The following is a 27,163-nucleotide window of genomic DNA, read 5'->3' on the forward strand; positions in this document are numbered from 1 at the left end:
GTACTGACATGATGTAGATTCTAGTAGGCCTTCCCAGGAAGCCACATGTGGCAAGGATCCAGGAGACAAGGATGATGTAGCACACAGAGGTGAGAAACAAGGCATCGTTCCCAGAAACTTCAAGGTCAGTTCAGGCCTTCCTTTCAGTCATCGATTCATCAGGAAGCAGTGTCAATACTAATTCTCCATCATCCTTGGCTGTGTAGTTCTCTTTTGGTGCCAACTGTGCAATAATTTTGCAATTGATACAGCTCCCCTCCCCCCAGACAGGGTTTTGCTATGCAGCCTGGGTGGCCTGGTTCTTGCTATTTTTCTCAAGGTGGTCTCAATTTGAGGCAGCCCTTCTGTCCACTTCCTAAATGCAGAGATTATAAACATGTCACCTTGAGGAAATAGTGCCAAGTCTTTCAAAGCAGGAGCTAGCTCACAGGATGTACTGGTTACTGGCCACTACCTGATTCTGCCAGCTATTATCTTTTTTTCTATATATATGTCAAGATGACCTTGTGTTGGGAGTGCTGGTGTATGTCTGTAATCCCAGCAGTTGGAAGGTAGAGATAGGAAGACAAGGAGTTCAGGGCCAGACTGGGGCTATACGAGATCTTGTCTTAAAAAACAATAAGAGGGAGCTGGAGAGATGGCTCTGCATTTAAAAAGAATGACTGCTCTGCTTGCTAGTTTTATGTCAACTTGATACAAGCTAACATCATCTGAGAATTGGAAACCTCAATTGAAAAAAATGCTTCCATAAAATGGAGCTGTAAGCCTGGAGATGGCAGCAAACTCCTTTAGTCCCAGCACTTGGGAGGCAGAGGAAGGCAGATCTCTGAGTTGGAAGCCAGCCTGGGCTACAAACAGTGAGTTCCAGGACACCCAGGCTTCACAGAGAAACCCTGTCTTGAAAACCAAAAAGGAAAAAAACAAGGCTGTAATCAAGTCTGTAGGATATTTTCTTAATTAGTTATTGATGTGGGAGTCCCAGCCCATTGTGGGTGTTGCCACCCCTGGGCTGGTGATCCTGGATGCTGTAAGAAAGCAGGCTGGTTGCAGTACAGCTAAGGCTATATAGAAAGACACTGTCTCAAAAAGAAGAAGAAGAGGAGGAGGAGGAGGAGGAGGAGGAGGAGGAGGAGGAAGAGGAGGAGGAGGGGAGAAAGGTGGCAGGCTGAGTTAGCAGCACTCCTCCATGGCCTCTTTATCAGCTCCTATCCAAGTTCCTGATTGAGTTCCTGCCCTGTCTTCCTTTGATGACGGACTGTGATGCAGAAATGTAAGCAAAACAACAACAAAACAACCCCCACCCAGCCCAATTTGCTGTTGGTCATGGTGTTTCATCACAGCCATAGCTACTCTCAGCCAGGCGGTGGTGGTGCACGCCTGTAATCCCAGCACTCAGGAGGCAGAGCCAGGTGGATCTCTGTGAGTTCGAGGCCAACCTGGTCTACAGAGCTAATCCAGGACAGGCTCCAAAGCTACAGAGAAAGCCTGTCTCAAACCCCCCCCCCCCAAAAAAAAAAAAAAAAAAAAAACCAAAACAAAAAAACCCAACCAACCAACCAAACAAACAAACAAACAAAAAGACAGCTGCTCTTGCTGGTTTGATTTCCAGCACCTGTAGGGTGGCTCATACTGTCTATAACTCCAGTTCAAAGGGATCTGATACAGTTTTCTGGCTTTCAAGGGTATCAGGCATGAATGCACATGGTGCACACACATACATATATACAGACAAAACATCCATACACATAAAATAAATATTAAAAGAAGAACAACACCCAACATAGTTGAGAAATGCTCATAGTTATTTAGAAGACACTTTCAGATTTTTAAATTTTATATGTATGAGTGGGTTTTTTTTTTGTTTTTGTTTTTTCGAGACAGGGTTTCTCTGTAGCTTTGGAGCCTGTCCTGGACTAGCTCTGTAGACCAGGCAGGCCTCGAACTCACAGAGATCCACCTGCCTCTGCCTCCTGAGTGCTGGGATTATAGGCGTGCGCCACCACTGCCCAGCTATGTATGAGTGTTTTGCTTGCATGTATGTATGTGTTCCACATGTGTGCCTGTGCTTGAGGAGGCCAGAAGTGGACATCTGAAAATGGAGTTATAGGTGGTTGTGAACTACCATGTAGGTGCTAGGAATAGAACCCAGCTCCTCTGTAAGAGCAACAAGTGCTCTAAGCTACTGAGCCAGTTTTCCAGCCCCTGGAAGACACTTAAAAAAAAGGGGGGGGGGCTGGTGATTTAGCTCAGTGGTAGAGCACTTGCCTAGCAAGAGCAAGGCCCGGGGTTTGATCCTCAGCTAAAAAAAAAGAAAAGGAAAGAAAAGAAAAAAGAAAAAATGAGAGAGACATTTTGTCCAGTAGGACAACCACTGGCAAATTGTCCATACTCCTGTAAACAACAAATAATCTATACTTATGCAACCCTAATTAGAGAGTCCCTCCATCCAAGACCAGGTAGAAGGCAGCTCACTCATTAAGTTTGAAACTGTGTATACTGTATTAGACACCAATTAGTACATTGTACAACTTGTAGCAACATAGGATATATATATATATATATATTTATGTTTTATGAGACAGGGTCTCTTTGTGTAGCCCTGGCTGGAACTCAGTCTCAAACTCACAGAGATCCACCTGCTTAAAAGTGAGAAGCATATAAGCATGTGCCAGGCATGGTAATACATGATTGTAATCTTGTCATTCAGGAGGCTGAAGCTGGAGGATAACAAATTTGAGGCCACCATGGACTACACAGGGAGTTCAAGACCAGCCCTGGGCTATATAGTGAGATCCTGTCTTACACGGCCAAAGTCATCATATGTCATCATCACAATATTGATATTGCTGTAAGCATCTGATGAAAATCCTCAGGTTCCTGGGTACTTCTCTGAGAAGAGGACAGATGCAACACCTAGTTTATTTCTATTTTTGGGACAGTCTCTCAATGTAGTTCTGGTTTTCCGATACATAGAACAGGCTAGCCTCAAACTCATAGAGATCCTCCTGTCTCTGCAAAGATCTATGGAGTGTCCTACCACGTCTGGCTGTTAGTTTATTAAATACTGAAAAGTCCCATTAAAGATAGTTGCACAGGAGCTGGAGAGATGCTCAGCGTTGAAGAGTACTTGCTGCTCTTGTAGAGGTCTAGAGTTTGGCGCCTAGGACCTATGTTCAGCTGCTCATAATCGACTGTATTAATCTTCCAAGTGCTATTAGGTTAACAAGCTTGTGTTACTACCACACAAGGCTAAAGGTCGTCTTTTCAGTTTGCAAAAAGATCAGACTCCACAGTCGGAGGTGAACAGTAGGGAACTGAACTATTCACCTGCAATTTCCTTGATGCCTAAAACATCAGTCTTTAAGTGCAGACAGAATCCAGAATTCTGGAGGAGTCCTCAAATGTATGACCTCCTACATAAGTCGCAGTCCAAGACTTCAGGCAAGATATTCTAGAGGCCTAAAAGTAAGGCAGCCTCATTCTCTAAGACTTTAAGTACCCAAGGCCAATCGGGGGGTGGTGCCCACTTGATACCCAGAGAAGCCGGCCATCAGGCACTGAGCAAGACGCCCCCGGAGCCAGATGCGCAGGCGCAGGCTGCCAGAGAGGGCCCCGGGCGCTCTGGGCTGCGCAGGCGCAAGAGCGGCTCCGGGCCAGTCCGGACGGCGGCTGTGACTGAGGCTGGGGCGTGGAGCAGCAGTGGCGGCGACGGGCGACAACGGAGCAGCCATGAGGGCCGGGCCCAGTCACCGACAGTGAGTGCTGGTTTAAGGGGAATCGACACTGAGGAGTGCCGATGTGGGGGTTGGCCTCTGCTGGTCGTGGACGGAGGGTCGTGGGGGAGGGATAGTTTGAGTGATGGTAGGAGAATTTGGAGCACGGATGACTAGGTCGTGAGTCCCAGCGCTGGACAGCTTGGCGGAGGGAAGGGGCTGCGTGTCGTGGAGTGAAGGAGCTCACGGCAGGGCCAGTGCCTTGCGCTGCCGGGGTTGTCATCATCCCTTCCCCCAGGAGCTTTGGGTCGCCTCTCCCTTTCCGCTTCTTTCAGAGAATGGTTGCTGGGGGAAGGGTGGTGGAGAATAAAAGCCGTGCTGGAGCTGAGGAAGCCAACTCTGAATCAGGCAAAGAGGGGCCAGTCACTGAAGTTACGGTGTGCCCTGGATAATGCTTAGGAATCGAAAGCTCTGTTTAAACCCAGGAGGAATCTAGGTTAAAGAACTAAGACTTGGAGTCAGGTTTGGAACCAAGTCCATCACAGATAAACCTGATCGATAGCCTTGGCTAGAACCACTTAACCTTCCTGAATCTCTAGAAGATGCAGTACTGAATGCAGGGCTTTTTGTATGTGGTTGAGAGTGCTTATGAAACCTATAGATTGTAAGTACCGTACGGATGCTATGTATCAACAATACTATTGCATTTTAGACCCTATGATTATTAATGGGGTGACTAATTTCTCCGTCAAAACAAAGCATATTTGTAAAACCTCAGTAGGCAAAAACCAAAAACCAAAAAACAAAACGTGCTTTCTGCATAAGCACAGCAGATCATCTGTAGAAATAGCACCTTCTTCTGTGGTGAGACAAATTGACTGTCAAATTGTATAGGAAAAGTCCATACTCCTCTGCATTTTTACAAGTGGTGTGCAGCTCCTGACTCAAGAGGAAGGAAATACAGATAGACAGAAGCGCTGAGCTGCACCCTCGGCCCTTCCTTTCACCCTTCTATTTTGAGACAGGGTTCCGATGACTTGCTCATGCTGGTCTTGAATTTAACCACAAGTTGGATTTGAATTATCAATCCTGCCGCTGTGTCCCCAGGAGCTGGGATCACAGGCATACCTGGCTGAAGGTCAGGAGGGGTCCTCATGTGTGCCAAGTGATTTTTTTTACTGAGCCATCTCCCCAGTCTGTACTTACTTTGATACTGGAACCTGGGTTTTGAGTGTGCTAGGCAATGCCCTACCACCAGCCCCTTTTGTACTTTTTTTTTTTTTTAACTTAAGACAGTCTCATTAAGTTACCTGAGCTGCCCTTGAATTTGCAGTCCCCCAGTCAGAGCTCCCCAAGTAGCAGGATTACAGGTTTGTGGGTTGGGTTTTTTTTTTTTTTTTTTTAATCATCAAGCCCCAGAACAGGCTTCTATTATTTTTATTTTTATTTTTTAAAGTGTTTATTTGGAGGCTGGAGCAATGGCTCAGTGGTTTACAACACTTGTTGCTTTTAAAGAGGACCTAGGTTTTAATCCCCTAGCACTCACATAGTGGCTCACAACCATCCATAACTCCAGCTTTAAGGGATTCACCCTCTCCTTTATTTTGTAGGAAAAAGAACAAATTTATTTAGCACACTGAAAAGAAAGCAAAGGGTATAACAATAATGGAAGAATTGCTTGCCAGACCCTGATTTTTTTTTTTTTTTTTTTTTAATTTTAAAAGCTTCCTTTGCAAGAGTCTGGTTGCCCCCAGGGGATTCTCTGTTTTGCAGCTCAGATTAGTGTACAGCAGCAGCTTTTCAGCTGTTTGTTGTCCTTACTCTCCCGTCTGGGCAATCTTTTCTGTAGAGTGAAAGAGACAAGTAGGGTAGTTGTGCAAGGGCCTAAGAGCCGGCTGGTTCTTTGAGAGCCTGGAGGAGCACTCCTGAGTCTTTGTTGTTGAGGGTAGATAGAGCCTGGAGGAGCACTCCTGAGTCTTTGTTGTTGAGGGTAGATAGAGCAAAGAACAGAGTCAAACCGCATGCTTCCATGGAGAGAAAGTGCCTTCCTAGGCACAGCTTTGGACAGATGAGTGCAGATACCTTTCAAGTGGACGGAAAGGCAGGTACTTTAGCTCTGCTGGCTCTGAGGATTGAGAGCCTGCAATGGTGAGGCCTTTTGAAAATAGGAGTGATTACTTTTAGCTGAATAAAGCTGGGAGTGGCTGTACTAGATTGTGAGAATCCGTGCATAAGAGGAATGAATGATTTTAGAGGCATGGAGGAAAGGAACCCTGGCTGTCTTTAACGTCTCTGTCTGCTAACATGTTTTTGTGTTTCTCTCCTGGAACTGTACAGCAATGCTTCATTTAACCTTTTTGTTCTGTCTAGTTATTTGACTCTCAATAATTTCTCTGTCTGGTTATTCTGTCTTAGAGGATAGCTTTTTTTTTTTTTTTTCTTTTCCTTTCTTTCTTTTGTTTTTTGTTTTTAGAGACAGGGTGTTTCTCTGTGCAACAGCATGGCTAGTCTGGAAATCACTTTGTAGATCTGGCTGGCCTCAAACTCACAGAGATGAACCTACTTCTGTCTCCCAAGTGCTGAGATTAAAGGCATACACCACCATATCTAGGGTATAATTTATTTTTATTTTATGTGCATTGGTGTTTTGCCTGTGTGTGTGTGTCTGTGCTAGGGTGCTGGATCTCCTGGAACCAGAATTACAGACAGTTGTGAGCTGCCATGTCGGTGCTGGGAATTGAACCTGGGTCCTCTGGAAGAGTGGCCAGTGCTTCCAACTTCTGAGCATCTCTCCAGCCCAGGGGGATAGTTATTAAAGGAAGATTTGAGGGCGGGGTATGGTGGGGCAGAAGTTTGAGTTTGAGGCCAGCCTGGGCTACACAGTGGGACTCTGTCTCAAAAACAAAGATAGTGACACGGGGCCGGGCAGTGGTGGTGGTGCATGCCTTTAATGCCAGCACTCAGCACTCGGGAGGCAGAGGCAGGTGGATCTCCGTGAGTTTGAAGCCAGCCTGGGCTACAGAGTGAGTTCCAGGACAGGCTCCAAAGCTACAGAGAAACCCTGTCTGGAAAAACCAACTACCCCCCTCCAAACCCCCCCCCCAAAAGAAAAACCAAACCCAAACCAAAAAAACAAAACAGTGTGTACCTGAGCTACAGCTGCTGGCCCAGGCCTAGAATAGTGCTACGGAATGTTAAATAACAGGCTAGCATTAGCATAGTGAGATCTGTGCTGCGCCATCCCCCCAAAACATACCTGCGCGCATGAACACACACAGCACGCGTGTGCGCCTATGGATGTAGCTCAGTGAAAAATGTTTACTTAGCATGTCCAAAACCTTGGTTTTGAGCCCCAGTACTTCAAAATTAAAAGTCAGAAAAGAAAGGAGGGTGTGGTTTGGGGGGGACGGAGCTTTGGATGTAGTTTCAGGCACTTGCTTAATTAGCACACGTCTTTGGAGTTTATTTCCAGCACCACAGATTAAAGTATTTGTTGCTATTACAGACTTTCCAGAACCCATCTTTATTCTGTCTTTACACATTATAAATGAAATAGAGGTATAAAATACTCAACCTTGCGTAGGGATCTTATTTATTTTTCCTGAGCTGAACCCAGGGCCTTGCGATTACTAGGCAAGCGCTCTACCACTGAGCTAAATCCCCAACCCGGATCTATCTATCTTCCTTCCTTCCTTCCTTCCTTCCTTCCTTCCTTCCTTCCTTTATTTATTTACCGGATTGTATTTTTAATAATTGGGTATCTATTTATAATGTTGATAATGCATTTTCCCCTTATTGGAGATTTCCATTAGACAATAAACGCCACCCATTTTATGTTAGAGTAATAGGTTTGTTGAGGGCCTATGAAAACTTCCATTCCTTTTCTCCTCCAATTCTTTTTGTTTTGTTTTGTTTTTCGAGACAGGGTTTCTCTGTGTAGCTTTGGAGCCTTTCCTGGAACTCACTTTGTAGACCAGGCTGGCCTCCAACTCACAGACATCCTCCTGCCTCTGCCTCCTGAGTGCTGGGATTACAGGCGTGCTCCACCACCGCCCGGCCTCCTTCGAATCTTGAACTATTTTAATTACGTTTATGTAGCAAGTGGTAGTTACCAGATGAGGATTTCCTTGGCTGGAGAGAAAATAAGGGGTGGCCAGCCTTGTCTGCTCCTTCTCTGAGCAGTCTGACTGAGGCGAGAGATGAATTGTGAGGCTGTGAGATCTGTTCAGTTCGCGGCACTGCAAGAGCCGAGACATGGGATGGGAGTAAGGCCCAGTTATTGTTTATTCTGATAGGGAATCTTTTTTACTTAAAAAAAAAAAAAGTCATGTGCCTCAGGGGAAACTTAAAAAACATTCTATTTAAAAACAAGATCATGGTGTTTATAATCATGAAAATAATTGCTTCAAAACACAATCTTTATTTCCTAAGAGTCCTTTTGATCTTTTGATATTGTAACCCATTTCACAAGTGAGATGGCTTATCGGGCCAAGGCTCTGGCCACCAAGCCCAGATGCCCAGATTTGATCTTCGGAGTTTGTTTGGAGAGAACCAACTGCTGCAGGGTGTCTTCTGACCTCCACCCTGACCTCCACCTGAAGCACTCCTCCCCACATACACACACAAACTGTAATAATAAACACGAATAAAAAGAAACAGTCTCCTGTGATATTTTGCAGCAGCTAGCTAATAATGGATGTAAGGCATAAGTGACTTCTTTCTTGTTGTGTTTTTGAAATACTGCTGATAACTTTAAAGGGGACTCTACGGGAAGATGGTAGAGAGAAGCTGGAGGCGGGGCTGTAGGTCAGTGGTAGAGTATGTACGTGGTCTGCATACATGAAGCCCCCGGTTGGAGCTCCAGAATTGGAGGAAGACAATAACAAACAAAAACATCAACAGAACAACAACAACAAAATGTAAAGAAGAAAGTGGATTTAACTTAGTAAAACTGTCCGTTAGGATGGTAATGTCCTTGAGTTGGTAGAATGCTTGCATGCTGGGAGCCTGAGTTCCATCTCCAGCACTGATAATACTGGGCTTGGGTGTATACGCCTGAAATTTCAGCCCATGGGAGATGTAGGCAGGAGGATCAGAAGTTAAAGGTTATCCACAGCTACACTACACAGGGAATTGGAAGCCCTATTGCAAAAAAAGACGGATGGGATGGGAAGCATTGTAAAGTAGTCCTGTTTGGACAATAAATAATTCAAGAATGAGATGGGGATAGTAATTTACATCTAATCCCAGCATTCCTGAGGGTGAGGCAGGAGGATAAATAGGAGTTTGAGGACAGCCTGGACTACTTAGTGAGAGGTTCAGGTCAGTCTGGGTTATAGTGCTAAATTGAGAGAAAGGAAAAAATATTTTTTTAGATGGACCAGTAATGCAGAATAGCTTCCTTAATGCCAGGATTTGCTTCTAGTGTTTATACAGTTAGCATAGAGTAATTGCTCATTAACACTTGTTGAATGAAAATGATAACCAATATGAATCATAATCAACAAACCTGGGTTCAGATCTGCAACTCTATTGTGTGTCTTTAAACGAGCTTACATGATGTGCCTTAGATTCCCTATCAATAAATAAAGACTTGGCCAGAATTTAGGAGGTTGAGACAGTGTAGGATCTCCTTGAGCTGGGCTACATAAGACCTGTCTCAAATAAAAACAAGTTCACAAACAGAAAACAAAACAAACCCAGCTCTGAGGCTGAGTGACAGCTCAGTCAGTCAAATGCTTGCTCTGCAAACCTGAGGACCTGAATTCAATCTCGAGATCTCCAGAACCTGTGTTTAAAAAGCCTGGAATGCTGGTGCAATTCTTTATTATTATTATTATTATTATTATTATTATTATTATTATTTTGGTTTTTTGAGACAGGGTTTTTCTGTGTAGCTTTGGAGCCTTTCCTGGATTTCGCTCTGTAGACCAGGCTGGCCTCGAACTCACAAAGATCCATCTGCCTTTGCCTCCCAAGTGCTGGGATTAAAGGCATGCACCACCACTGCCCGGCTACATTCTTTATTATTATTCTATGTGCATTGGTGTTTTGCTTGCATGCATGTCTGTGTGAGGGTGTCTGATCTTGGAGTTACAAATGGTTGTGAGCTGCCGTGTGGATGCTGGGATTTGAACCCCAGACCTCTGGAAGAGCAGCCAGTGCTTTGTTGTTTTGTTTGTTTTTTGAGACAGGGTTTCTCTGTGTAACAGCCCTGGCTGTCCAGGAACTTGCTTTGTAGACCAGGCTGGCCTCCAGCTCTCAGAGATCCGCCTGCCTCTGCCTCCCGAGTGCTGGGATTACAGGCGTGGGCCACTATACCTGGCCACTGTCAGTGCTCCCTAACCACTGAACCATCTTGCCAGCCCCAGGTGGGGCACACTTTTTTTTTAAATACTTATAAATGCTTGACCTTATCTTGGCTTGTTTCTTGCCAACTTTTCTTAATTTTAAATTGTCCCATCTACCTTTTGCCTCTGGGCCTTTTCCTTTTCTTACTCCTCTATATCTTCCTTTGACTCTTACTCTGTGGGTGGCTGGGTGGCTGGGTGGCTGGGTGGCTGGGTGGCTGGGTGGCTGCCTCTAGCATCCTCCTCTCCTTGTTCTTTTACTCTTTTTCCTTTTCCTTCCAGATTCCTCCTCCTATTTATTCTTTCTACCTGCCAGTCCCACCTATCCTTTCTCTTGCCTAGCTATTGGTCATTCAGTTCTTCATTAGACCATCAGATGTTTTAGACAGGCACAGTAACACAGCTTCACAGAGTTAAACAAATGGTGCACACTCTTAATTGTGACTTTAGAAAGGCAGATCTTTGCCAGGCCCCCCCCCCCCAAAAAAAAAAAGTGGCAAGGAATAATCTCAGTATTTGGGAGGTGGAGGAAGGAGGACCAGGAGAAGTTGTTCAAGGTCATCCTCTACTGCACAGAGAGTTCGAGGCCAGTATGGACCACATTTGACCCTGTCAGAAGAAGATGAAAAACCCATCAAACCAAGCAAACCACAGTGGGCAGTCCTGGAGTCATAACAAGTTGTGGGGGAAGACAACAACCAAAACATAATATTATAACCCCAGTGAGTGCTGGGACTAAAGGTGTTCACCACCACCCTCGGCAAGACGGCTCAAGTGTTAAGGTCACCAAAGGACCCAATTTGGTTTCCAGTATCCACATCAGGTGACTCACCACTGTCTGTGATTCTAGCTCTGAGAGATCTGATACTCTTCTGGCCTCCCTGGGTACTCAAATATACATATGTATTCCCACAAATACACACATACACATCAAATCAAAACACATCTTTAAAAGAAAAAAAAAATATATATATATATTGTATATATGAATGAAGTAATCCTAATAGAGGCTGAGCATGATGTGCTCCCTTGTAATCCCAGCACTGGGAGTGCTGAAGCAAGAGGATCCTGAATTTGAAGCCAACTTGGGCTAGATACTCAGATCCTCTCTCAAACAAAACAGGACAAAACAGGCTGGAGAGATGGCTTAAGAGCACTGGCTACTCTTCTAGAGGACCTGGGTTGGATTTCCAGCACCCACATGATGGCTCACAACTGTCTGTAACTCTAGTTCCAGCAAATCCTGTGCCCTCTTCTGGTATCCACAGACACACACATGGTGCACAGACGTGCATGCAGCCAAAACACCCATACTCATAAACAACTGCTGAAGTATTTGCAATAGAATATAATTCTGCTGGGCGGTGATGGCGCACGCCTGTAATCCCAGCACTCGGGAGGCAGAGCCAGGCGGATCTCTGTGAGTTTGAGGCCAGCCTGGGCTACCAAGTGAGTTCCAGGAAAAGCTCAAAAGCTACACAAGAGAAACCCTGTCTCGAAAAACCAAAAAAAAAAAAAAAAAAAAAAAAAAAATCTGTATATCTATATCTATCTATCTATCTATCTATCTATCTATCTATCTAAATCCCATGTAATCAATTTTTTGGTGCCAGGGATTGTTCAAAAACATTTTTTGTTTTGTTTTGCTTTTGAGACAGGGTTTCTCTGTGTAGCCCTGGTTGTCCTGGAATTTACTGTCTAGACTAGGCTGGCCCAGAATTCAGAGATGTGGGCCACCATTCCTGCCTATTGTGTAACCCCAACTGGTCTGAAACTCCCTGTGTGGACTAAGCTTGACTCTGCCTCCCAAATGCTGGGAATCTCAGGGCTTTTCACATGTTAGTAATCCCAGATTCTGTGCTGTCCCAGCCACAGTTACCTAACCACCGAGAACGAGAAAGGCTCCTATTAGATCAGCATGCCGTCAATCTTAAGATATATCCTATTTTCAGAGAAGTTGAAATGTAAAAAACAACTGTGAAAGGATTGTCGAAGCAGAGTAGATGATTTGTTAGGAGAATGAATGCGAGGCTGAGAAGTATTGTGGGGAGACATTCTCCATTGACCCTGCAAGACCGGGCCTCTGAGTGGGACAAGATAAGGCATTCCAAGTTAACAGTAAATTCTGAAGATGAAAAACTTGCCTGGCAGGGAAGGTAACAAGATCAGGAAGGGGTTGAGGATTGCCCATTGTGCTATTCCCTGATTTGGGAAGCTCTGCAGCTTCACCTGTGCTAAGGTTCTGTGTTCAGACTCCCTTGTAAAGAAGAAAGATTGAGGATTAAGGAAAAAGAGAAGATGGAAGTCAGAGGCACTGTTGAGCCTCACCACTAAGACAGGAGGACAAGCAAGGGGGGAAAGAGTTAAGCCTTTGTAGAGGGACATTGAATAATTCAGCAGTGCAGAGAGCCTGGAAGGCTTTCAGAAGAGACCTGTGCCTAATGCTTTTATTTTTTTAATTTTTCTTTTCTTTTATTTTTTTTCTGAGACAGGGTTTCTCTGTGTAGTTTTGGTGTCTGTCCTGGAACTCACTTTGTAGACCAGGCTGGCCTCGAACTCACAGAGATCCACCTGCCTCTACCTCCTGAGTGCTGGGATTAAAGGCATGTGCTACCGCCGCCTGGCTTAATTTTAAACTCTTAAAACCATGTAGCAACATCTGGAAGATGATTCTAGTATAATAAGTTCCCAAGTAAATGTGAGACTTGGGATGCCAGGGGCTGGGCAGGAGCTCTTCAGCTGACCAGAGGCGGGGGTGAGTGTGAAGTCACTGTACTCTTAGGGAGGAGAATGCTTTCTGAGAGAAATGGTTCCTATCTATTTCTCTCTTCATTGCCTGTCAAGGTTTGTGCTCTGGTCAGCTCTGATGTAGGATGAACGATTACAGCCTAAAAGGAAAATTACTAAACCCTCACCTCCTTTTTAAAAACATTTTGTTTGTTTCATGTGCATGTGGGTATGTGTATGTATGTATTTAAAATTTTTTCTAAAAACTTATGTGTATGCATGTTTTACCTGCACACACGTCCACACTACATACATGCCTGGTACCTGTAGAGTCCAAAAGAGGGCATCAGGTTCCCTCAAACTGAAGTTACCGACAGTTGTGAGGCGAAATGTGCACGCCGGGAGTTGAGTCCGGCGCTCCAGAAGAGTGGGAGGTGCTTTTGACCACTCTGCCCCTCCAGTCCCCTATGTGGAGGGGTTTGTGTGCACACGCGTGCCAAGGCATGTGTGTAAAGGTCAGAGAATAGTTTGCTGCAGTCAGTTGTCTCTTTCCACCCTGTGGATCCCAGGGATTGAATTTAGGTCATCAGGCTGATACAGTAAGCATTTCACGCATTGAACCATCCTGCTCGCCTGTATTTTATTTATTTATTGTTAAAGTCTCATGTACCCCCAGCAGGCATTAAACTTGGTATATAGTTTTGAATGACCTGAGACTTGATCCTCCTGCCGCCATTTACCAAGTGCTGAGGTTACAGGTATGCACTACACCCAGTTTTATTGGATGCTGAGAATTGAACTAAAGACCTGGAGCTTGCTGGGTAACAACCCTATCAACTGAGCTACATCTCCAACCCTTAAAGATATAGTTAAAACAAGAGAGTAAAAAAATCAGATTTTGATAGGTCATTATAAAATGGTGATTTGTGCTTGTCTTAATTCAGGAAGCCTTGGTGTGGCGCACGCTTTTAATCCCAGCACTCAGGAGGCAGGGCCAGGTGGATCTCTGAGTTTGAGGCCAGCCTGGTCTATAGAGTGAGATCCAGGACAGGCACCAGAACTACACACAGAAACCCTGTCTCAAAACCAACCAACCAACCAACCAGCCATGGTAGTTCATGCCTGCCTGTAATCCCAGTATTTTGAAGGTAGAGGCAGGAAGGATCTGAAGTTCAGAGTTGTCAGTCTGCTAGGGCCTTTGATAACTTCTATCAACTGAGCTATATCCCAATCCTGCTTCTTTTTTTTTTTTTGGTTTTTCAAGACAGGGTTTCTCTGTAGTTCTGGAGGCTGTCCTGGAACTTGCTTTGTAGAACAGGCTGGCCTCGAACTCACAGAGATCCACCTGCCTCTGCCTCCCGAGTGCTGGGATTACAGGCGTGCGCCAACACTGCCCGGCCCCAATCCTGCTTCTTTTAAGCTTTTTTTTTCTCCCCAAATGATGATTGATTGAAACAAGGTAACTCTCTCCAAGGCCCAAGCTAGCATGGGGCTTACAGAGATCCACCTGCCTCTGGCTCCTAAGTTCTGGGACTTAAAGATGTGCACAACCATGGCTGGTTTGTATGAATTTAAAAAAAATAATAATTTTTTATTTTATGTACATTTTGCCTGAATGTACATCTGTGTGAGGGTGTCAGATTTTGGAGTTATAGACAGTTGTTAGCTGTCATGTGGGTGCTGGGAATTGAACCCAAGTCCTCTGGAAGAGCAATTGGTGCTCTTAACTACTGAGCCATCTCTCCAGCATAATTTTTTAAATTATGGACTCTTAGGTGCTTTTTTATTTTCATATGTCTATTACTTATTTTAATGTATATAAATGTTTTACTGATGTGTGTCTGTGCACCATATACATTCAGTGCCAATGAAGGCCAGAAGAGGGTGTTGAATCTTCTGAAACTGTAGTTAAAGATGATTGTTAGCTATCATGTGACTGCTGGGAACCAAACCTGGATCCTTTGTAAAGAGTAGCCAGTACTCTTAACTGCTGAACCATCTCTCTATCCCTTAAAAAAAAAACAAAAAACCCACATATATAAATATGTACACACACACACACACACACACACACACACACACACACACACACCATTTGCCAGGTGTGGTGGTACATACCTTTGATCCTAGTACTCTGGAGGCAGAAGCAGAAGGATGTAAGGCCAGCCTGGTCTACATAGTGATACCTTGTCTCAAAAACTAAAACAATTCAAGGCCAGCCAGGTCTACAAATTGAGTTCCAGGAGAGCCAGGGCCTTTACACAGAGAAACCTTGTCTTGAAAAACAAAACAAAACAAAACCCAAACAGAACAAAAACCCAGAGTGCTGATAAGGGACTGAAGCGACTCAGGAGCACGGCGCTTGCAACCGTGAGACCCTGAGTTCAGTATCTGTCATCTCAAGACTGGGGTGGATAAGAAGCTAGATGGGGACACAAGATCTGAACCTGCTGCCCAGCCTTACGTCAGAAGATTGCAAGTTTCAGGCCATTTTGAGCTTCATAGTGAGACTACCTCTAAAAGGGAAAGACTAACCATAGCTGTCTACAGAGATTTAGTTCAGTGGTGGAACACTTATCTAGAATTAGTAGGAAGGTGGGGGTTCAAACCCCAGAACTTTGGAAGAGGAAAGAAAGAAGGAAAGACAGACAAACCTGGGTGTTAAGGTCTGTGCTCAAGGTCTCCGCACTCGGGAGGAAAGGCAGGAAGTTCAGAAGTTCCAGGCCAGTCTTGGCTACACCAGAGATCTCAAAACAAAACAAGAGTGATTGATGACAGAAGACCTTAAAATACAGAGGGAGTACGTTAGCCCTGAACCCTATTGAGGGCCCCAAGAAAGGATGTCAAATGTCCAGGGTAAGGAGTCTGGAAAACCACTGGTAGCAGAGGGCCATTGTTTATAAATTACATGAAGATTAATATACTTTCACTACATGTAGTATGTGTTAAGAAGAATCGATCTTTTTTATTTTTGTACCAGCAATGCTAATCTTTATGTTTGTTTCAAACAACAAAAAAACCAAGGTCTCACTGTGTAGCCTTGGATGGCCTGGACTCTATTATATAGACCAGGCTGGCCTCCAACTCAGAGATCCATCCACCTGCCTCTGCTTCTCAGAAATGAGGGCTTAAAGGCGTGCAACACCATGCCTAACAATAATGCTTATTTTTATACAGAACATTCCCCCTTCTGCACTAGTGCAGAAGACATCAGAGCATCTGTGTAAATGAAATATCAGAACCTTTCAAAAGAGCTGTAGGTTTCCAACCTTCCCACGGCCTTTCCTCCTTTCCCTCTATCCCATTAGTTTCTTTCTTTTCTTTTTTCTTTTTTTTTCTTTTTTGGTTTTTTAAGACAGGGTTTCTCTGTGTAGCCTTGGCTGTCCTGGATCTCACACTGTAGACTGGCCTCAAACTCACAGAGGTCCACTTGCCTCTGTCTCCTGAGTGCTGGGATTAAAGGAGTGCACCATCACCGCCCGGCATCTACCCCATTCGTTTTATTTTATTTATTTTTTTGTTTTGTTTTTGAGACAGTCTTGCCATGTAGCCAAAGCTGACTTTGAACTCTTAATTCTCCTGTTTCTGCTTCCTGATTATAGGTGTAAGACATCATGTCTGGCTTGGTTTTAGTGTGGTGCTGAGGATTGAACCCAGGGCCTTGCACTTGCTAAGCAAGCGCTCTACCACTGAACTAAACCCCCAACTCCTTGTATTTTTTTTAATTAAGCTTTTTAGATTTTATGTGTATGAATGTTTGTCTTCTCAAATTTATGTGTACCACATGTGTGCCTAGTATCCTGGGAGACCAGGAGAGAGAGCCTGTGAATGCTGGGAACTGAATGCAAGAACATCAAGTACGATCTACTGATTAGGCATATTTTCAGTCCTTGATTTTCATTTTTAAAGATTGTTTTGATTTACTTATTTATTTATTTATTTATTTATTTATTTATTTATTTATTTATGGAGCAGAGGATTGAACCCAGGGCCTTGTACTTGCTAGACAAGTGCTCTACCACTGAGCTAAATCCCCAACCATGGTTTTATTTATTTTTATGTGCATTGATATTTTGCTTGCATGTATGTCTGTATGAGGGAGCCAGCTCCCCTAGAACAGGAGTTATAGACAATTGTTACCTACCATGTGGGTGCTGGGAATTGAAGCCAGGTTCTCTGGAAGAGCAGCCAGTGTGCCCTTAATCACCAAACTCTTTCCAGCCCTAGGCCCTTGATTTGTAATGCTTTAAGGCTACTTGTGAGGCCGGAGAGATGGTTCTGCAGTTAAGAGCACTGGCTGCTCTTCTAGATGACCTGGGTTCAATTCCTAGTACTCACATGGCAGGCAGCTCACTACTGTCTGTAACTCCAGTTCTAAGGTACATGCCACCCTCACACAGACATACATGCAAGCAAAACATCAATGCACATAAAAATAAATCTTGGGGAAAAAAAGAAAGAAAGTAATCTCTTAAAACACTCCAACTCATGCCGGGCATTGGTGGCGCACGCCTTTAATCCCAGCACTCAGGAGGCAGAGGCAGGCGGATCTCTGTGAGTTCGAGGCCAGCCTGATCTACAGAGTGAGTTCCAGGATAGCCAGGAGCTACACAACACAGTGAAACTCTGTTTCAAAAAAACGAAAACAAAAATTAATTTTAAACTTAATGTGTATATATGCATCTCTGTATGTGTATATATGTGCATGTAAATGTAATTGACTTCAGAGGCTTGAAGAGGACATTGGATCCACTGGAGCTAGAGTTACAGGCAATTGTGAGTCACCTAAATTTGGTGTTAGGAACCAAATTCCAGTCTTCTCAAGAACAAGTACTTTTTGGTTTTTTTGAGACAGGGTTTCTCTGTGTAGTTTTGGTGCCTGTCTTGGATCTTGCTCTGTAGACCAACCAGGCTGGCCTCGAACTCACAGAGATCCCCCTGCTTCCGCCTCCTGAGTGCTGGGATTACAGGTGCCACCACCGCCCGGCTCTCAAAGAATATTTTTTAAGGTATACTTTACTAGAGCTAAGTGTGGTAGACAAGGGAAATACCTGAACTTGGAGACTAGCAGGGTCATGAGTTCAAGACCAGCGACACATAGTAAGACCTTGTTTCAAAACTATTTAGTTTTGAGTCAGTCTCGTGTAACCCATGCTGGTCTTGATCTAATTGCTAAGGATGACTTTGAACTCCTGATCTTCCTATCACCTTCAGAGTGCTGAGACCATAGGTTTGTGCCAAACATGATGCAGTTAGCTTTCTTTATTCCAGTCTCCTTCCTGTCTGTCCCATGTTTCCTGCTGAGAACATGAAAATTTCCAGTGACATTTATCAAATTAATTACTGATTAATATGTGACTCTCATTCAAGGTCTTTATCCTCTCAAGCATTGCCTTATAGATAGAAGCTTGGATGCTTGGAATATTAGGGCAAGAGACATTGTTTTTTGTTTTGTTTTTGAGACAGGGTCTCAGGTAGCATAGGCTGGCTTTAAATTCACTATGTAGCTGAGGACGACCTTGAACTTGGTTCTTCTGCCTCTGTCTCCTGAGCCCTAGGAGTACAGGCTTGCCCAGCACATCTGATTTGTTTGGGTCTGGATGGAACCAAGGGCTTCATGAATGCTAGGGAAACAATCAGCTGAGCCACATTCTAAGCCCTTTGGTTATTTTGAGCCCAGGCTTGCCTTAAACTTCTTATCCTCCTGCCTCAGCTACTAGTATTTGTATTATAGGCCCGTGCCACCAGGCATAGCTAAAACATTCTTAGTATTCTTAGGTGTATATTTTATCTTCCAGTTGTATGTGGGTTTTCAGATTTGAAGACATGAAGAATTGACTGATTTTTTTTTTTTTTAGGTAGCTGGATCAGGTTTGACAGTGCTTAACAGCCCTTTCTCCCCAAAATTGGTATCTAGCTTCTTCTGTCTGCTATTTTTTTCTGTGATGCAGTTTGAATTTTCTGTTTGTCAGTATTTCCTGAATAATGTCTCTTTACTTTTCTGCTGCATGTTTTTTCTCAGTTGCCTAATTTCATGTTGTCCTCACTACTACACTTCAGCTGCTTTGCTCAATGACTTTATTGTCAAACCCAGATGACCCTTTTCTTTTTAAGTAAAAAAAAAAAATTGACGTGTGAAAGTTTTGTCTATGTGTATGTCTGTGCGTCGCGTGAGTGCAGTGCCTCCAGAGCCCAGAAGAAGGTCTCAGATCCATTGGGACTGGAGTTCCAGGAGGTTGAAAGCTACCATATTAGGTGGTAGGACTTAAGCCTGGGCCCCCGGAAGAGCAGCCAGTGCTCTTAGTTGCTGAGCCACCTCTCCAGCTCCAGATGTCACTTTTCATTCCTCAGTTTCATTACAGACCTGTCCATTCTTTCTCATTTGAGACAGGGCCGCCTTCTATAGAGGAGTAGAAGAGGGAGTAGAAGAGGGCGTGATAGAGGATGAACAGATAGCTAGCTTAGATTGGGAGAACAGCTGTGAGCATCTGATGGTTAACTTTTTTTTTTTTTTTTTAAGATTTATTTATTAATGGTTATTATGTATACCGAAGAGAGCCCAGATCTCATTACAGATGGTTGTGAGCCACCATGTGGGTGCTGGGAATTGAACTCAGGACCTCTGGAAGAACAGCCAGTGAGTGCTCTTAACCTCTGAGCCACCTCTCCAGCCCCAGATGGTTAACTTCTTAAAGGTGTTCAAGATCAGCAGAATACAGTGTAAAGCTCCTAAGGAAGAGTGGGCGTGTGATAGACTGAGGGAGCAGAAGTAAGGGCAGTGTGGTTTGAATATAGTGGGAAGAGGGGAGAGGTACAAGGTGAAGCAGGCAGGGGCTAGATGACACCTCTGCAAACGAGTGTGTGGTGAGAGAGAACACCCCCGCAGGCTCACATATTTGAACTCTTGTTCCCAGTTGGTGGAACTATTTGGGAAGGATTAGGAATGTAGCCTTTTTGGAGGTCTGTCACTGGGGGTGGGCTTTGAGGTTTCAGAAGCCCAAGCTGTTTCTCAGTTTAGCTCTCTCTGCCTCCTGCTTGTGGATCAGATGTAAGTTCTCATTATTGCATCAGCACCATGCCTGCTGCCTGCTGCCATGCTCCCCATGTGATGGCCATGGACTCACCCTATTGAAACTGGAAGCCCCAGTATAGCTTTTCTTCTGTAAATTGCCTTGACCATGGTGTCTTAATCACAGCAGTAGAAAAATAACTAAGACAAATAGGGTGTGCTTTTTTCTTTGGAGGTAGGAGAGTGATTGTTGTAAGTGGAATTTTCCTGTCCCAACCCGTGCTCCCAAATCACTGACAGAGAGGCTTGATATTATAAATGCTCAGCTAACTCTTACACTTAAATTAACCCATATTTCTTACTTATGCTTTGCCACATGGCTCATGGTTTGCTTCCTTGGCAGCTGGCTGGCTGGTTGGTGTCTCCTCTGACTCCACCCCTCTTCATCCCAGTATCCTCAGTTTGATTGTCCCACCTAACTTTATCCTGCCTTGCTATGGACCAGTCAGCTTCTTTATTAAACAATGAGAGTGATATACATTCACAGTGTGCAGAAGGATTACTCCACAGCATAATGTGACTTGACTTGTGATTAGAAAGAGTATTATTGTTGGTGTATGAAAATGAATTGTAGAGGGCCAGGACAAGTGGCAAGGAGAAGTTACAAGCCTCCTATATTAATTCAGATTAGAGTTGAGTTGACGGTGAGTTGGGTGGAGTGAGTGGGCTGGTAGAAAAGCAGTAGAGGTGTAGACAGAGTCTGTGTGTCTTTGGAAATGGAGTTGCCAGGGCCTGATTGGGCAGTATCATAGCTGAGGATGCAGGGCAAAAGAGGGCTGGTGGGTAGCTCCTGAACTGTTGGATGGAGCTAGGTGAGGAAGCGCTGTTGCTCTTCATTGACGAGGATAAAACTGGCAGAACATGTGCGAAGGATTTGGTTTTAGTCATTCCAGATTTAAGATGCTTGAAATATAGATAGTTGGATGGAAACCTGGCATTTCCAGGGAGAAACAGGCTGGAATTTCAGACTAGAAAGTTCTTAGCATATGGATGAATTTGAAGTTACAGAATTAAATCAGGACGGCACTTACGGGGATTGTGGCTAGAGCAGAGAAGTGTGAGGTAAAAAACAGCTAGAAGGGACTAGAGAGATGGCTCAGAGGTTAAGAGCACTGTTTGTTCTTTCAGAGGTCCTGAGTTCAATTCCCAGCAACCACATGGTGGCTCACAACCATCTGTTTTTTTTTCCTTTCCGAGACAGGGTTTCTCTGTGTAGCTTTGCGCCTTTCCTGGAACTCACTTGGTAGCCCGGGCTGGCCTCGAACTCACAGAGATCCGCCTGGCTCTGCCTCCCGAGTGCTGGGATTAAAGGCGTGCGCCACCACTGCCTGGCGCTCACAACCATCTGTAATGAGATCTGTTGCCCTCTTCTGATCTGCGGGTGTACATGCACACAGAACACTGTATATATAACAAATAAATAAATCTTAAAAAAGAAAAAAAAAAAAAACAGCTAGAAGGCAGGTAGAAATCCAGGGTCGCAGTTGGCGGCGGTGGTGGCACAGGCATTATCCCAGCACCAGGAACTCTGAGCTCAAGGCCAGGCTGGTCTACAGAGTGAGTTCTAGCACAACCGGAGCTATACAGAAACCCTGCCTTGAAAAAACAAAGAGAAAAGAAAAAGCCCAGAAAAGTCCATTTACAAGTGAAGTAAAGAAGAGCTTCAGAACTGGTGTGGTGGTGCATACACATCCAGGATATGCACTTAGCTGAGGCAGAAAGGTTATGAATTCAGGCCAGCCTGAGACATGGACTGAGGGGGAGCAATAATGTTTTATAGGCAGGATGTGTTTTACAGTCAGCTGTGTTGGATGCTATCGAGGGTTAGGGAAGAACAGAAATACTTGAGGGATTTGTTAACCTGGAAGTTACTGTGACTTTGTCTAAAGCTGTTCACTGGAGGGATGAAAATAGAAGTCTGAGTGCTTGGATTTAGGAGGAAAAGGAAACATGCAGTTAACTTTCTTTTTTTTTTTTTTTTTTTTCCATTTTTCTTCATAAAAAACAATGTCATTTCTGTTTGGTTCTTTTCTCTTTTGATTTATCAGTGCTGGGGATTAAACCCAGAACTTGTGCCTTGCTAGGCAGGCATGCAGCCCCCTCCCCCCTTTACACCTGTTTATGTTTGCCACAATGGATGCATGGATGCACACTCTTGTGTGTGGACACCCATGTGTATGAGTACACATGAACTGGTGTTTGTGTGTGTTTAGGCCTGAAGTTGATGTTGGATTCTTCTTGTTCTCCAGCCCCACTCTGCACCCCTATCAGGAACTCATAATGTAGCACTGGCTGGCTATGTAGATGAGGAACTCAGTCTGTAGGCCAGGCTAGCATCAAATTTACAGAGATCCGCCTGCCCTTGCCTACTGAGTGCTGGGATTAAAGACATATGTCTCTTTCCACTTTGATTTGAGGAACGGTCTCTTGAGCATCTGCCTCCTGAGTGCTGCTGGCATTCATTGCAGGTGTCCTCTGTACTTGCCCAGATTTTACCCTGGGTTTTGAGGGTCTGGACTCTGGCCCTCACACTGTATCCACTGAGCCATCTCCTCAGCCAATACCACCACCCATGTTTTTGTTGTTTTGTCTTTAATTCTTTTTTAAAAAATAATTTATTTAAATTTATTTTATGTGCACTGGTGTGAAGGTGTCAGATACCCTGGAACTGGAGTCACAGACAGCTGTGAGCTGCCATAGGGGTGCTGGGAATTGAACTCGGGTCCTTTGGAAGAACAGCCAGTGCTCACAACCACTGAGCCATCTCTCCAGCCCCCTGTTTTTAATTCTTTTAGATGGTCTTGTGTAGTGCGGGTTGGCTTTAAACTGAATAGCTGAGTGGGGCCTTGAACTACTGATTCTCCTGTCCTGTTGCCTCTATTTCCTGAGTGTCAGAGTTACAGGCCAGTGTCACCAAGCCAATTTTCTTTTAAGTAACTCTGGCTATGTACCCTAAGTGGCCAGAACTGGTCATCCTCCTGCCTTAGCCTTCTTAATGCTAGCATTACAGTTCTTTCCTCCCTTTTGAGACAAGGTCTTACTGTGTAGCTCAGACAGACTCTGTTTACTACAATCCTTCTGTGTCAACCTCTGTAGTGGGCTGGGATTACCAGCATGAGCAACCATGTCTGACTCAGTGTTTTTTGTTTTGTTTTTTTAAAAGCTTCTTGTCATTGTTACTAAATCCTCACCTATTTGTATTCTAAATGGTTATTAGGTTTTTGCTGAAGTATTATAATTTCCCAGTATTTTGTGCTAGTATTTTAAATGACATTCTTTCTAAAAACCTGCTGTCATCGGGGGCCATGAGCAGTACAAATGGGTGAGTGAATTTGACTGTAAGGATTAGGTCCCTGGCCTTGGAAAGGTAGACAGGTTTGACCTTGCCTTAGGATGTATCAGTTTTCTCAGCTGTCAAATAAGGATAACAAGATCAGTTTAGCTCACTCACAGTGGGTGGTTGTGAGGTATGACTATTAGTTAAAATAATTGTAAAACACTTTTGCAAGTTCAAGTGTGATATAAATGTTAAATAATAGTTCTTTATTGGGATGTTGTGAAAATTAGCAACATGATGTCTGTTAGAGGCTGAAGTTCCTTTTGAGAAAGGTGATATATTTTTTTAAAATACTATTTGAGGAAAAAATAGCTCAGAATTTGTAAAAAGATATTGCTACCCTAATTTCTAGAATGTATCAATTATGACACCATAATGAAGCAATTTCTTATTAAAGACATATTTCCCTAGAGATTTATTACAATATCATTTTACAAGGTCCCTATTATAGGATTTTTTTTTTTTTTCAGTTTAGGAAAAAATTTCAAACTTCATCATTGTGTGTGTGTGATTGTGCGTGTGCGTGTGATTGTGTGTGTGTGTGAACACTCTCAAGTGCATGTGTAGAAGTCAGAGGACAATTAGTAGGGTCGGTGCTCTCCATCTTTACCTAGGTTCTGAGGATTTAACTCAAGGTGATCAGGCTTGTGGGGCAAGAATCTTTAGCCACTGAGCCATTCTGCCAGCCCCTTTTATAGATTTTTATCCTCTTGGTTTTTGGTTCAAGCAGAGGGATGATTGCTACCCTGTGGTACTTATAATGTAGAATGTATACTAATCTGTTTGGGGTGTTTTATTATCTATATTTAAAGCGTCACAGCCAATCAATAGAAACACCAAAAAACATTGGGGAAACAAAACAAAACAAAACAAAACAAAATATTTTGACTTGTGGTGCTGTTAAGTGAGTGGTTCTCAACCCGTGGGTCGCAACTCCTTTGTCAAACCTCTGTCTCCAGAAATACTTACCTTATGATTCATAGCAGTATCTATATTACAGTTATGAAGTAGCTAATTAAAATAATGTTATGGTTGGGGGTTATCACAACATGAGGAACTGTATAGGGTCGCAGCATTAGGAAGGTTGAGAACCACTGAGATAGGTGATGGTTTCGATTAGGATTTGAAGAGGGATATGGTACCATTTCTGGCAAAATTAGCACTCTGTGTTCCACACCTGAGTCTAAATAGAGAATCAGTGCCATCATTTTCTTATTATGTGCTGGGGCATGCTTGAAATTTGAATCTGTTGGACTTTAGCCTCTAAAGTGACATTAACGTCAGAGGGAAATTCGGATGTAGTCTCGGACTGCTAAGGGAGAAGTGAAATCATTAGGTGGTGAGAGACTGCCAACAGGCTAAGAACTTCACCCTCTTATCGTTCAGTTGGGAGTCTGTGCATCGCTCACAGAACAGGGGCCTGCTTATTGCTGATTTTAGAATAAAGTGACGTGAATGTACTGGCTTTATGTAGGTTGGAATTGAATCTTTGAATCTTCTGAATTGGCGGTTCTCTTTCATTCCATTATGTCTCCTTGTCCTCCGCTCTTCTCTTTTAATATGGGGTCTATTGTAGCTTAAGTTGGCCTTGAACCACTGATCCTTTTCCTTGTTATTCCCAAGTGTGAGGATTACTTCATGTATTCAACCACACCTGGTCTCCATTGCCTGCTCAGTCAGGGTCAGAAGCTTAGGCGATGGGAAAATTGCTTGCTTTTACTGTACTCTATTTGTGTGTGTGCGCCCCCGCTTGCTCAGTGACTAAAAAAAAGAGACCATGATCTAGCCTAGTGACAACAAACCTGTAAGCTACTTGGAAGGCTCAGGCCTTCTCACCTCAAGGCCTGACTAGGTTAGAATATAAGGCCAGCCTGAATGTCTTAATATAAAAGGTAAATAGAGTTGAGCATGTGGCTTGGTGTAGAGTGTGTGTCTACATGCATGAAGCCCTACAGCAATCAGTTAAGTACACTTACTTGCCTTCCTTTGTAGATTTATTTTCTTTTATGTGTATGAGTATTTTGCCTGTATGTGTTTATGTGTACCAACCATATGTGTGTCTGTTGCTTGCAGAGGTCAGAAGAGGGTGTTGGATCCTCAGACACTGAAGTTTCAGATTGTTGAACTACATTGGTGGTGCTGGGAACCACCAAATAAGTATTCTTACCCACTGAGGCCTCTTTCCAGGTGGGCTTCCCACCCCCTGTTTTTAAAAGGGTCTCTGGTCTAGGCTGGCCTCAAACTCCCTTTGTAGTTCAAGATAACCTTGAATTTAAGATCTTCCTGTCTGTCAAGTGCTGGAATTACAGGCCTGTGATTCTGTGATTCTGCTCAGCCCTTGACCTTAAGTATTTCTTCCATGGCTTAATAGTTGATGCTCTCTGAATACTTTCTCCTTTGCTTCTATTCTCTTTCCTACATTAGTCTCTTCGAGCATGTAAAAATTCTTTGTATATTGTTGGCATCAACTCTTCTTAATAAGCATTGCAAATACCCTTTTAGGCCGTGAATAGGAAGTGAGAAGGCAGCCTCTTGCAGCAAATGCTAATTCAACATGGTGTTTGGTTAAATTAGTTGCTTGCCCTTGGTTATTGGAGCAGTGGTAAGCTTCTTTTGTTTCTCCTCTTTCAGAGACACATAGAACAGCTCCTTCTGTCTGAAATAAAGTTTGGCTCTGTGTTGGTTATAATTTGCTTTTTCTGGCTGGCACAGCCTTCTTTTTGTTTTCTGTCTTCTGACAGATTATAGGATTGTAGGGAAACAGCGTCCAGGGCTTTTTCAGGAACTGTGCCATTTTATCTACAGGAGAAGCCATTGGTTTTGGCACTAAAGAAAATTGGCTCTGTATTTAAAGATGCCAAATCATGCTTGATTCGCAAGTTTGCTGTCTCATTTTGTGTATGTGTGTGAAACTTTTTCAAGATGTTGGCTTTTTTTCTTTTTCTACCATGTGCTACCTCATCAGTATGAGCAATTAACTAACAACTTAGCTCCCCACCCCAACATACACACAGCCCAAGCATCTAAACCATAAATGTAGGGACCTTCTGAGGATTAGGGAGATTTGTACCACACAGTGTTCCTTTTGATTACCTTATCTGACTTCAAGCATTTATTCTGGTTTATCAGTTAAGGTCTTTTCCATGGCGTCTTGAATATTTAGTTGTAGAAATGATTTAACACCTAGGATGTCCTTTCCTTTATTTGTTTTGTTCTGTTTTGAGATAGAGTTTCACTTTGTTGCCTATGCTGGCCTGGAACTCAGAGTATAATCTTAAGCTTTCCTAGAACTTAGATGTCCACCTAATTGAGGAATTAGAGGCTTAAGGCACCATGTTCAGCTCCAAGATCTTGACATAGGTTTAGGCTTCTCTCTCTCTCTCTCTTAAATTATTTTATTATTTTTGAGATAAGGCAAATAAATAGACCTGGCTGTTCTGGGTCTGTAGACCGTGTTGGCCTCAAACTCAGGAATCAGCCTGCATCTGCTGGGATTAAAGGCATGTGCCACCACAGTGTTTGGGAGGTAGAGTCAGGAGGATTTCTGTGAGTTCAAGGTCATAGATAAAAACCAAAAACAGTTAACAAAAGTGTCTATGGTAAACTAACTGTTAGAGTACTCTCTTTTGTTTTATGACTTGGGAAACTCCTGGCAATTCTACTTCTGCCTTCCCAGTGCTGGGATTATAGTCATGAACCACAACACCCAATTTATTGTTATTACTAAAAAATGTTGCTGGGGCGCTGGAGAGATGGCTCATCCGTTAAGAGCACTGACTGCTCTTTTAGAGGACCTGGGTTCAATTCTCAGCACACCTATAGCAGCTCACAACTGTCCCAGTTCTAGGGGATCTGACACCCTCAAACATATAGGCAAAACACCAATGCACGTTAAATATTTAAATTAAAAAAAGAAAAGAAAAGAAATGTTACTGGATTCAGGTTCAGTGAGAAACCCTGTTTTAGA

At 43.6% G+C, this 27,163-nt stretch overlaps 1 protein-coding gene across 2 annotated transcripts in view; it reads left to right on the forward strand.

Moving 5' to 3' along the window:
• Nucleotides 1–3,642: 3,642 nt before the first annotated feature.
• Nucleotides 3,643–27,163, forward strand: part of Fam222b (family with sequence similarity 222 member B) — a 63,085-nt gene continuing 39,564 nt past the window's right edge. For both annotated transcript variants that reach the window (XM_036197058.1, XM_036197060.1), the window contains exon 1: nt 3,643–3,755. The gene's annotated coding sequence lies outside the window, so the exon portion shown is untranslated. The remainder of the gene's footprint in view (nt 3,756–27,163) is intronic.

Source organism: Onychomys torridus, chromosome 8 (assembly GCF_903995425.1).
Source record: "Onychomys torridus chromosome 8, mOncTor1.1, whole genome shotgun sequence".
In the NCBI taxonomy this organism is placed as follows: domain Eukaryota; kingdom Metazoa; phylum Chordata; class Mammalia; order Rodentia; family Cricetidae; genus Onychomys; species Onychomys torridus.